The sequence below is a fragment of the Acanthochromis polyacanthus genome, chromosome 8, assembly GCF_021347895.1.
Source record: "Acanthochromis polyacanthus isolate Apoly-LR-REF ecotype Palm Island chromosome 8, KAUST_Apoly_ChrSc, whole genome shotgun sequence".
In the NCBI taxonomy this organism is placed as follows: Eukaryota; Metazoa; Chordata; class Actinopteri; family Pomacentridae; genus Acanthochromis; species Acanthochromis polyacanthus.
Window position 1 is genome coordinate 23,646,846 of NC_067120.1, and position 13,215 is coordinate 23,660,060.

General features: G+C 38.4%; 1 protein-coding gene and 1 long non-coding RNA gene across 2 annotated transcripts in view; one reads left to right on the forward strand and one right to left on the reverse strand.

Annotated features, from left to right (window-relative positions):
- cpa5 (carboxypeptidase A5) overlaps window positions 1–13,215 on the reverse strand; it is an 84,599-nt gene that overhangs the window by 24,028 nt on the left and 47,356 nt on the right. The gene's annotated exons all lie outside the window — the stretch shown is intronic.
- LOC127535245 (uncharacterized) lies at window positions 3,943–4,478 on the forward strand. Its single transcript, XR_007944067.1, has 3 exons — window positions 3,943–4,037; window positions 4,128–4,202; window positions 4,319–4,478. It is a non-coding gene; the product is annotated as an uncharacterized LOC127535245 (long non-coding RNA).

Genomic DNA, 13,215 nt, shown 5'->3' on the forward strand with positions numbered 1-13,215 from the left:
ATCTATTTTTCTACAACTCTGTCCAATTTGTAATGAAATCTGTGAGTCAGAACAGGATGTAACACTCAGTTTTATACTTGTCTTGTCATTTTTAACATCTTGTTATTAAAAAGTAAGATCTTAGCAGTGTGGAAGGGAAGTGATGTGTTCAGGTTTGGTCATAACTGGATAACTAAAACCAGCTCCTGTAAAGAGCAGGACAAACATTTTTGTTAAGACAAAATATGGTTTTAAAGCTCCAAACTTGGAATAATTTGACTATAACCATGAGCAAATACATAGATATGTTGGGATAGCAGGATTTTTCTACTGGGAAATATTCATTTTGGAGTATATAAAGATAATCTGATGTGTTGATGTGAGCAAGAGTTAAGATCACTTTTTTCTGATCAGTAAATTCATTCAGTAAGTGTAATAAGTAAGGTAATAGCTCATTCTGTTTCCTTAACTTGCAACATGGAATCCAAAAATGAAATTGGATGAAGCTATCCAGCAATATTTTTGTTTTTGGTGCTACAACTTGTCATATCTGCTCAATCAGTTACTAAAGTTCATCACATTTTCTTTTTCATTTTTGTGAGCAAGCATTTAATGTTTAAAAAATATTCTGTATGTTTTATTTTGTATTATCCTGGCATGCAAGTACAAAAGTGTCAGAAAATATCATTGGTTGATTTCTGCATTATCGTTTTTTTGGGGCAATGTGTGCTCAAAGATGAGACTTTCAGTGACAATTTCAATGAGTTTTTAAATTTGATTTTGATTTGTAAATAAACATACGGAACACATTTCTAAAAGTTAGCCTTTTTCATACATTTGAAATGTATTTTATGTGAGAAAAAATCTGTCAAATGAGACATGGTTGAGCAGAAAATGTTCTAATAAATGAGAGATTTCAACAATTTCTAACAACATTACTCAGAATATGTCACTATAAGTTATTAAGTGCAGATAGATGAGAAAAACAGGGCCAGTTTCAGTAATTTAACATGCCATTTTCAAAATTAAACAATGCTGAGAAATTTTAAATTGTTTTCAAAGGCATTGTAGAATTCATGGCAAACACAAAATCTCTGAGTGGAGACACCATTTCAATTTATTTTATTGAGTTATTTATTCGTTTATTGAGTAGTTCAGTGAAACCAGCTTAACACCAAACTCAGAGACATCCACATTTCAGCAAAATCTAGATAACCAAACTTTTGTGAAGTAAGTAACTCCACTCTTCTGTTTAATGAAGTAAACACTTTGGAGTTTCTGAGGAAACATCCATGTAGTTTTGCTGCAATAATGTCCAATATGCTTTATAACACAATTCAGAACAGGTTGTAACACTCAGTGCTGTTGTTTTATGATAATTGGTTCAATATTTAGCAAATATGATTGAAACTGAGATCACATCAGTGTGATAGATTACCAATGGTTTAACAAGACATCCACAGATTATGGTTCTCATTTGTGTCTGCTTCACTTTCAGTCTTTTTTGACAAGATCAAGATGAACATCCAAAGTTCATCCTCATCCTCATCTTCCTCTGAGGAGAGTACAACAAGGCATCCTTTCAAAGTCCCAGAAGGCTACACATTGATGCAAACCCTGGAACATGGAAGCTGTGGATTTGTGCCGGAACGTATGAAGAACAACACCGAAGAGCACGAGGCCATAAAGGTGTCCGAACGGAACTATGAAGACCATGAGGTAGGACACTGATTCCAGCTGAACAGTGACACAAAAAAGACGTTGTTTTAAAAAGAGATAGTACCACTACAAGATTCTGAGTAGTGGTACTGGTGATGTTATGTACTTTTTAGTTGTTGAGAAGAAGTGATTGGACTATGTGGCTCAGCAAACATATTATCTCTCCACAGGTGAAAATGCTGAAAAAGTCCATGAGCCACAACTCAAAGGAGAAGGACAGAATCACCCCCAGTGATATCCTCGACCATCCCTCCATCACTAGAAGCGACCTCAGCAGCAACTCCCCCACCAGCAGTTGGTAAGTATGTTTCTGTTTACTTTGTACACAGGTTGTGAGACATTAGCAGCCCAGCAGGTGACAAAAGACTGATATGGACTTTTGTTGATTTCCATGTTTACATTCTCTGCTTGTCGGATGTAAACCCAACCGTGTATGTTTCCTTTTTTAGCGATGAATCTAGACCCTCCACCACCGTGTCCATCACGGTTAAGCCTGCAGACCCTGCAAACAGAATCAACCTGGCAGGCTTGCCTGATGAGGAAAGTAACCTGAAGAGCAGTAAGCTTGAGGACAGTGACACTGCTGAAGACAAAGAGACCAGCAAGGACAATAACAATGATGAAGACACTGAAGTCAATAAGAAGGCGCAGAGAAAGACAAAGAAGAAGAACTACTTCCAATGCGCCTTCTCCTGGATAAAGAAGAAGTGTTCAGGTTTGGTCATAATTGGATTACTAAACAACCAGTACTCCTGTAAAGAGCAGACTTCTGTTTAATGAAGTAAACACTTTGGAGTTTCTGAGGAAACATCCATGTAGTTTTGCTGCAATAATGTCCAATATGCTTTATAACACAATTCAGAACAGGTTGTAACACTCAGTGCTGTTGTTTTATGATAATTGGTTCAATATTTAGCAAATATGATTGAAAACTGAGATGACATCAGTGTGGTAGATTACCAATGGTTTAACAAGACATCCATAGAATATGGTTCTCATTTGTGTCTGCTTCACTTTCAGGCTTCTGTGACAAGATCAGAATGAACATCCAAAGTTCATCCTCATCTTCCTCTGAGGAGAGTACCACAAGCCAGCGTTCCGAAGTCTCAACAGGCTACACATTCGTCAAAGAAATAGGACATGGAGGCTTTGCATTAGTGGTGGAATGTGTGAAGAACAACACCGAAGAGCACGTGGCTGTAAAGGTGCCCGAATGGAGCAATCTAGACCATGAGGTAGGACACTGATTCCAGCTGAACAGTGACACAAAAAGACATTTTTCAAAAAGAGGTAGTACCACTACAAGATTCTGAGTAGTGGTACTGGTGATGTTATGTACTTTTTAGTTGTTGAGAAGAACTGATTGGACTATGTGACTCAGCAAACATATTCTCTCTCCACAGGCGGAAATCATGAAAAAGCTCGTGAGCCACAACTCCAAGCAGTCCAACATCATCGACTACAAAGGAGACATCTTCATAAAAAATGAGCGGCAACTGGTGTTTGAAAAATTAGACATCAGCCTGTGGGACTATTTGCGGAATTCACAACATCCAATGCCACTGGAACACGTCCGCACAATTATTGAGCAGGTACGACCTTCTATTGTCTCCTTATATTTCTCTCCTTGAGTGGTGCTAGAATCAACATCGGTGTTTCAGGAACCTTTACAACTTCTGCTTTTATTGTCATGTGACAGATTTCTTTAACAAACTCCTGATAAATGTTGTTACTTGCAGCTGGCTGTAGCTCTGAATACCACAAAGAGCGCTGGCATAATCCACGCTGATCTGAAGGAAGACAACATCATGATGGTGGATCGTGTGAAGCAGCCCTTCAGAGTCAAACTCATTGACTTTGGTGAGGCCGAGTACAGCTCCAAAGCCAAAGCGGGAAAGCTACTCCAAGTAGTTGCATACAGGTATGAAATACTGTTACTTTTTAAACTTCTTTAATTCAGCGCTGTCTCCTTACTGTCTACTGTGTCACATCTTCATTTGATGTTTTTTCCACATTCAGAGCTCCAGAAATCATCCTGGGCCTGCCGTATTCTGAGGCCATCGACATTTGGTCATTAGGCTGCGTGATGGTGAGGATGATGACTCTAGATTGTCTCTTCGGAACAGACTCCGAATACTGGACAGTGAGTAAATTACCGCAGCTGAAACACATTAGAAGCCGTCACAGGATTAGCTTCAGGTCTAACATGGTGTTATGTTTGTTTGCAGCTCCTACGCATGATCGGTCTGTTGGGTGTGCCGCCACAACATGTCATCGATGCTGGACGGAGATCAGAATTATTTTTTCAGAAAATGCCTGATGGTTTGTGGCAGCTGAAGGTACAATACTCCTACTGTGATTTTACCTCTGACCTTTACTCACTCAATAAGATAAAGACTTTAGTAAGCATGATTGTTTTCTTCTTTCAGAGACCTACAGAGTGTTTTGGGACCCATTTCGACGACGCAGTTTACCAGTTCAGCTCTCTGGATGAAATCGAAACGGTACGTTAGGAAGCAGCAGCTAGTTGCTGAAAATTCACCTTCATTTATGGTGTTCACATTTCACGGTGGAAGGTGATTTGACCACTGTTGGACTTTCAAAATGTTTTCTGTACCAGGTGTGCTCTGAGACGGACAACCTAGCAGAGGCTGATGAGAGAAAGGAGTGCATCGAGCTACTGAAGGCGATGCTTCAATGGGACGAGAAGGACAGAATCACCCCCAGTGGTATCCTGAAGCATCCCTTTATCACGAGAAGCTACCTCAGCAGCAACTCCCCCACCAGCAGTCGGTAAGTGTGTTTCTGTTTACTTTGTACACAGGTTGTGAGACATTAGCAGCCCAGCAGGTGACAAAAGACTGATATGGACTTTTGTTGATTTTCATGTTTACATTCTCTGCTTGTCGGATGTAAACCCAACCGTGTATGTTTTCTTTTTTAGCGATGAACCGAGACCCTCCACCAGCCTGTCCATCACGGTTAAGCCTGCAGATCCAGAGAACAGAATCAACCTGACAGGCTTGCCTGATGAAGAAAGTGACCTGAAGAGCAGTGAACATGAGGAGAGAGACACTGCTGAAGACATTGAGAACAACAAAGACAGTGACAATGATGAAGACACTCAAGTCAATAACAAGGAGCAGACAAAGACAAAGAAGAAGAACTACTTCCAACGCATCTTCTCCTGGAGAAAGAAGACGTTCTGCTGCTGCTGCTGTGTCCAAGTTTAAGGATGTGATGAACTGAGCAGCACTAATGGACTGGATCCACCTTTCGGACTTAGTTTTTTTTTGTTTGTTTGTTTTTTTAAATCAACAAAAGTCCATTACAGTTCCTGACCTCAGCATCCTTCGCTGGGTTTACCTTCACCCCAACCGGTCGAGGCAGATGGCCGCCTTGTCTGAGCCTGGTTCTGCCGGAGGGTTCTTCCTGAAAAAGGGAGTTTTACCTCCCCACTGTCGCCAAGTGCTTGCTCAGACAGGGAATCCAAAGGAAACTTTGGATTTGTTGGATTTCTCTGTATTATTTTGTCTTTACTGTTCTCATTGAAGTGTCTTGTGATGACCCATTTGAGCTGGTGAATAAAATGTATTGAAAATGAATTGAAAATTTCACGTAAAAAGTGTCTGGATTTTGGTCACATGGTTGATGCTCACAACTGCCCTGAGTCAGTCATGGCTTCTCAGTTGCCGTGCAGAGCAGAGAGTCTTTGGGTTTCTTTTTTTTTTTTTTACAATTTCCATCGTTATTTTTGGTGAATTTTTAAATTTGACATTTTAAATAAAGTGACTACAATGAAATCTGACAATTTTAAGCTTATTTTCAAGATGTTTTCTCTATGTAACCACACAAAACTGATGGTATTTATTACAAACAGTCGGAAAGTTGAACCACTCTTTCCATTTTTACAGTTTCTGGCTCTAAAAAGAGTGTGCATTTTGAAGATTTTTAAAAAAAAACAAAACATGCCTTGTAAACAAAGTGGTGCTACAAGGGTTAAAAGGGACAAGCACATCTCATTGCAATGAGTGATGAAGTTATTTTTCCTGCACTCTGCAACTTACAAGTCTCCCATAACTATCAGTCTTAATCATTTGTAATCCTTTACATTTTCATTGTGCAGTTAATTTTGCAGAGCTCATTGTTTGCTCAGATGGTCAGGCATTTCCTCATGGAGCTAAAATAGAGACAGTATTGGTTGTCATTGAAAAAAAAAGAATTTACCATTGAAAAAAATAGTCATTGACAACACAATTTCCTCTGCTATAGTCTTTAAGGTCGGACTTCCCCAAACCAAAGAAAAATAAATTACAAATCTAAAACAAACACATTTTCAAAGCAAAAACAAAAAAATTCTTGAATTTTTTTGTTATCCACTCATTCCTTTTGCTGTCAAACCACAGTTCCAGTAGTTTCTCCTCTGTTTTCTTTTTTCCCACCATGTTTGTTTGTTGGGTCACTAGAAAGCAGGTGAGGTGAAGATAACCATGTTAAGAGCTTCACAACAATCTTAATCCTTCTAAATCCAAACATGGACAGATGTTGACCTCAAACCTCTGAAAGTCAGGCCAAAATATCTGCCGTACTTATTCAACCAACCCAACCTGAATCTGGCAGAGACGGCAGTGAAGTTAGTTTTAGCCAGAACACCAGCAGCTCTAATGCTGCTGACGTTACAGCTGCATCCACCAACAAGCTCAGCAGGACAGAATAGGATCCATCTTGGCTCTAGATTACTGGTATTTGTAAGATGAGGTGCAAAAACAAATAAAAATACACATTAATTCAACTTTATACTCTTATAGCACTCAGATCTAATGAAACGAACATAGCAACAGCTATAGAGAACTGATTAAATATATTTTCTTAAAAAAACTTATTATTTAAAAAGGTTCATTACAACTAGTTCTGCAACATTCTAAATAAACACTTGATTTGCAAGTATCACATTAGAAAAAAAGTTCTTGAAAACAGCATCATTTGAAAAAAGTTCCCGCAAAAAAACAAGATTTTACACTTTCTCAATGTGGTTTCTGACTTTTCTGAAACCTTATTCCAATAGGTTGAGAGGTCTTTTTTAGCTCTCATGAATGATGAACTTTTTCAACTTTTTCTGTTGTCTTTCGCTCCGAACACCAAGAAAAACTCAAATAATAGTCGACAAAATGATTACAAGTTTCCCGATTGAGCACAATTCCTGAAGGTGTCTCTGTATTTTTCTCTTGTAAACGGACAAAGTTGTGTTTGTTTCTTCTTCTTTAAGATTTCTCCGTGACTAGAAAGCATTTTTTCTGTTCAGTTGGTCGGAGGCATTACTGCCACTCTCTGATAACACCACACAGCCTGTTTTTTTCCTCTAAAGCAATTCATGGAAGCAAAGTCACATTTCTTTTAGGTTTGTATGAATTTTAACCCCAATTAGACTTTTTTTTGGATGTTTTTGCTTTCCAGCTGATGCTAAAATAAGTTGAAGTTGTTAATTTATCTATTACACATAGAACATAGATACATAGATATAGAATAATAATAACAGAAATATAATAATTAGGTCCCACTCCGACCGGTCCTATGAGAAACCAGTGCTTGCAAAAGGTTCCGAGGCACACAATGAATATGCACAAACCTCCACTGGGGGAATGGATAGGCTATCTCAGCTGCAGTCTGAGTTAAAGTGGTATGATGCGAATTCGCAACAATAGGTGTCAAGGGGTTAAGACTTTATCTTGTTTTGCAATGTTGCACTCATGAAACGCTAAAATCCATCCATCTCCAAAACTACTGATGTTCTGCTTTGTTTTAGTGTGGAGCACTGTGGTGAATCCAGGATTCAGCCAGGTCTACAGAAATGTAAGCAGCCAGCACACTGGACCGCCTTATTTCCTTTAAAGTCATTAAAGTGAGAAATACTTACATTCTTATTTCTGATTCATCAGATACCACCAAACTCACCCTGAACCCAAACACAGCACACAAGGATCTTTCTCTGTCCGAGGGAAACAGGAAAGCAACCCGTTGGACCAATCAGCGGTATCCCGACCACCCGGAGAGGTTTGACTTCTGGACTCAGGTGCTGTGCAGGGAGGGACTGACTGGACGGTGCTACTGGGAGACGGAGTGGAGCGGGAGGCTCTTCATAGGAGTGGCCTACAGAGGGATGCATAGGAAGGGAGAAGGTCACGACTGCTGGTTAGGCCGAAATGACTTCTCCTGGGCCCTGAGCTGCACCAAGGACGGCTACAGGGCTTTGCACAAAGACACCAACACCGCCATCCCTGAGACACCCACCTCTAATAAAGTGGGAGTCTTCCTGGACTTGTCAGCGGGGACACTGTCGTTTTATAGGGACTCCTGTGGTTCACTCACACTCCTCCACACCTTCCGCACCGCCTTCACCGAGCCGGTTTATCCGGGGTTTCATCTCGGCTGGGTGAACTCCACAGTGTACTTGTGCTGAACTACTCAAGCAGATATGTTTGCTTATATTTTTCCTGGTCAGGAGAAACTGGTGTCTTAGACTTCAGAGGGCTGCACTACAAAGCAGGTTTGACATAGTCGGGCTTTCTTTATGAAAGTTATTTTTTGGCCTTTTGTTGGCTTTATTAGACAGGTTAATAGAGAGGCAGACAGGAAAGTAGGGAGAAGAATGGAGGGAAGACCTGCAGCAAAGTGCCATGAGCTGGAATCAAACCCAGGCTGCTGCGTCGGGGACTATAGCTCCTGTTTATGGTCTAGTGGGGCTTTCTTTGTTTAAGTCGGTTTGACTGGAACTAAAGCCCCAGTCAGAGACAACAGGTATCATGAAGGGAGTTAGCAACTTTCTTTGTTAACTCAGGCTTTCAGGCGTCAAATTTTGTACGCGTTAACATAAAAGAAGGCGTAATTTGACTCTTCTTCTGCACAAACTGAAATGATCTGGTGCAGCTTGTTTTAACCCTCGTGTCGTCCTGCAGGTCAAAATTGACCCGGTGTAATGTTTGACAATGTGGAAAAAGAAATATTTTTACAGTGAAACTTCTGATGTCCACATTTTCAACATTTTTTTTGGAAAAAAAGAAATGTTAAAAATATTTCTTAAGAACCTTCACATAAAAATCAACCAGAATCCAGCGAATTTCACTGGATTTTGGTTGATTTTTATGTGAATATTCTGAAAGAAAATATTACAAGTTTTACTGACACGCATGTAATCACTTTAGGTATTTTTAGGATTTTTTTTGGAAGAGGCTTACTATTTTCTTGAGAATATTTACAAGAATTTTCTTGCCAAATTTGGGGGATTTTTTAAAAATAAAACTTTTCTGGAATTATTGGGATTTTCTTCCTGAAGAATTTGCAAATTTTTAGAAATTTGGGGAATTTTTGGATTTTTTTTCAGACAAGGAAACAATATTTTTTGGTGCCTGTAAATGAAGACAACAGGAGGGGTAAAAAAAAAAAAAAAAAGCCAAATGAACTTGATTGTGATTCAGTTTTGAATATCTGTAAGCAGGGAAGCTTCTGTGGGGGTTGATTACTTTTTATAGGCATCATTTACGTGCACTTTTCACTGCATTGGACTGCAGTTCTCAACTTGTATTTGGTTGGTAGAAACTGAGAGCAGACTGTATTTTAAAGTCTTAACATATGAAGGCAAATCCATCAGCATGGCTACTCGTAAGAGGGAGTGAAATAATGTTTTGTAATGTTTAAAAAAACCATGAACAGCTCTAGACATGACGTGTGCAGCAATATGAACAGACTGTGTTTTGGTATTATTATTATTAAATCACATTTGTAATAAAAAAAATTCTTGAGTGAAGTCATGAACGGGAGAATCACAAAGATGAGTTTCACTTTTAACAATCATTTTATTAGCAGTCCCAAGAGGCAATGAAAAAAAAGAATCAAAGAAAAAAAAAGGGACAGAAATTAAGATTACAGTCAAGACGGTGGGTCAATTAAAGTCAGTGAACAGAAAGACGGAACAGAGGGCTGCACACACACACCAAACACACAAAAAAGAAACAAAGTGATAACTGAATGTAATCTCATAGGTAGTGTGTGTGTGTGTGTGTGTGTGTGTGTGTGTGTGTGTGTGTGTGTTCTTGTACTTGCTACGTGGTGAGTACCATTTTCTGCATTTAACTATCAAAGTGAGGACATTTTTACAAAGTGAGGACATTCTGGCCGGTCCTCACTTTGAAACAGCCATGTTTGAGGGTGAAGACTTGTTTTTAGAGAACAGGTATGAATTGAGGTTTGGTTAGGGTTAGGGTAAGGATTAAGTTTAGGCAATCAGTTGTGATGGTTAAGGTTAGGGTAAGGCTCTAGGAAATGCATTACGCCTATGGATGTCCTCACTAAGATAGAAGTACAAACGTGTGTGTGTGTGTGTGTGTGTGTGTGTGTGTGTGTGTGTGTGTGTTGGCTGATCCCTCTGTTCCTCACGAGAAATTCACCAAGACCGACCCCACATTCACACTCGCACGCAAACATATCAAAAAGCCTGTCTTCCCCTCTTCAGTAAAAGATGATTTTATATGCATACATGCAGCAAAACCAGCAGAGCACAGCCTGGGCTTTGCTTCCACCCTGTGTTCAACAGGCACAGCTGCAGGACGGGAGACGAAAAACAAGTGTGACCTTATCAGGAAGACAGTTGTTCTCCACACTGATACCACACTAATGACAAAGTTTGATATTGTGGTAAATGGAAGAAGGTTTATTAGAATGGATTTTTGCATACTGTAGATTTTTGTCTCACGTTAGATAAAGAAAATTGTAAAATCAAAATGAAGCCCTAAAGCTCAATATTTTAGCCAGGCATTATACTTTCCAAAAAACTTACAGCGCCCTCCATAATTATTGGCGTCCCTGGTTAAGATGTGTTGAAAACCTTCAAATAAATTCAGTTTTTATTGCAGAAGCATGCTCTCACACTGAAAATTGTAGAAAAATGTATTACAGGAGAAGACTAGGTGCTGTTTTTTTGGTAAATAGGGGGTTGTACAATGTATTAACATTAGTGGTGCTAATAATTGTGACACACATGATTTGATGTAAAAGAATTATTTATTAATGTGTGATTTTTTTTCCCCCACTGAATAAATGCACTTGAATTAAATGTTGGATTTTCCTCTTTTCTTCATTGTGGTCCTATATTATTTAGAAAAAAAATGAATTTATCAGAAGCTAAAGAACAGTAGTAACTTACTACACAACACTCAAACATTCATTTCAAATAATGTAGAAAAGTCCATTAAACAACTTATTCTTTATCTCTCAATTTGTGTTTGTGCTACCAAACATTAAGTAATTAAAAATACCTTTGATTGTAGAAGAACAGCTCATTCCTCAGTGTAGTTTATCTGACTGAGCATCATTTCGTGACAAACAGTCGTGTTCATTTTTTGCTAAGCACAAACATTTGTGAGAGTGCTTGAGTTTCCCACCATGTAACTGCAGCTGTGAGGAATTTCACGAGAGTAAAATGTTATAAATCCCAATGAGGATACAGAGTCAGGTGAGTACACTGCAGTGATTCAGTACTACATCACATAGTACTGCTGTGAACAAACAACACTGAGCTTATGTCTTTCATTGTGTGGTTATAATACTGACCAACTACTATATTTTTATGAAATTGTTATGAGATTGTTAATGTCTTTCTTTTGGCACCATTGTGAATGAATTAGATTTGTCTTATATTGTATTTCATCATATTTGTGAAATGTATTGTGATCATTTCATGGATGGAATGAAATTTGGAACTGACATCAATGTTCTGTTCTGGAAAAGGGTAAAGGCATATTAATATTTCTCATCCTTGATTTTTCATCTATTGATCGTCTTTAGACAAATCTTTAATTTGGACTCATGTTGATTAATATGCACTGTCCCATTCTAAATAAATAAATGAAATGAATAAATGAACCATTACGCCGCTGTGCAGCCACAATAAAAATATGTACTTAAATATTAGTACAGTTGGAACAGTACTGTAAACTGATAGTTAATATTTAAACATTTAACATGTAACATTCAAACAATTTCAAACAGAAATAGTTCATGTACATTCAGATAAGTGCTTCCAAATTACAGGGCAGCTTTAAAAGCATGTGACATCTGGGGAGCACTGCCAGTTATTTTTCACTATTGTATAATTCTATTACATCCCCAAGATGGTATTTTACCTGTACAAAGGTATGACTCTTGCTGCTGATTGTGTAATGAGAGGTATAATCCACCAGCTTTTCAGCATCCACTAACTCCTTTGCAAGGTATGGGACCTGAACTTGATATGCGATGACTTTTCTATCAAAGTGTATAGTTTGAAATAGTTGATATTACAAACAATAAAGCAGGGAATCAACAAGACATACATTTTTGACTAATACACATTCTGGCATATTACCAATCATTATGTATGCAAGGATCATTGATTTCTGAATTATGCAAGTATTGCCATTTATTACAATTATTAGACCTGTATTTTGGATTTACGTTTGCTAGGGTCTCATGCAAATGATCTTAGTGTATTACAGATCTCTATTTCATCTTTGTACAGAACAACCTGCAATGCATTTGGTATCTCTGAAAATCAGGGACACAATTTGAAATGGGAGCCATCAACAAGTTTTCAAAAATGATTTTTAAGTCCTACAGGAAGGTAAAATTTCTTCTGCAGTCTCTGAAAGAGATGGGAAAATTACGTAAAACAACGGCCTGTTGACCACATTATCTAGCAGCATAGGGGAGTTCTATGAATTAAGATTTTTTAAAATGTTTTTTATTCGTATTTATAATGTAATTTATGGAATTAACTGCTTGCAGTAATATTTTTTTCAATATACTGTATGAATTTCAAATCATGACTGCATTAGTTCAAACATTCTCCCCTCGTACAACATGTATGTCCCCCCCATTTTATGACATGGTACATTCCAAATGAAACGCGCCAGAAAGAGTCCGACGACTGTAGTCTGCAGCGGGTCAGTTGCAGCAGGCTGCCTGTGCACAATTCTGCCGTTTGGAAGACTGTTGTAAATCCTATAAACTGACTACGCCACGGATGAAACTCGAAATGCTTTTTCAGGCATGGATCCTACAACAGTTGCAGTATTGAAAGGTAATGTTAATTTGCTTTTACATGTCTTTGCATGGCCAGCTAATTGTGAAGTTAGCTAAGTCCTCACATGCTCGTTTGAACAAACTGACCTTCTAGCCAAATGACGCTGAAGTTAGCTTCCGATTCGGCACTTAAGGGAAAAGTTAAGGGGAAATGAAATGAACCTGCGGTGCGACAGTTTGTCCACTGATTATCTGTTTTTTTCGACACTTCTTGATGTGTAAACATTTTAGACATTTGGGTAAGACATTAACTATGCCTGACAAGAGCTATTGTATTTGTAAAAAGAGCTATTTGTATTTTATTTGTGAAAACGTTTAAGGGGATATTTCACCGTTTTTGCTTTATAACCAGTCCTTATTAGACCAGGTCCAGATTGAAAACCACTCTACCTACACTCCTCAAAT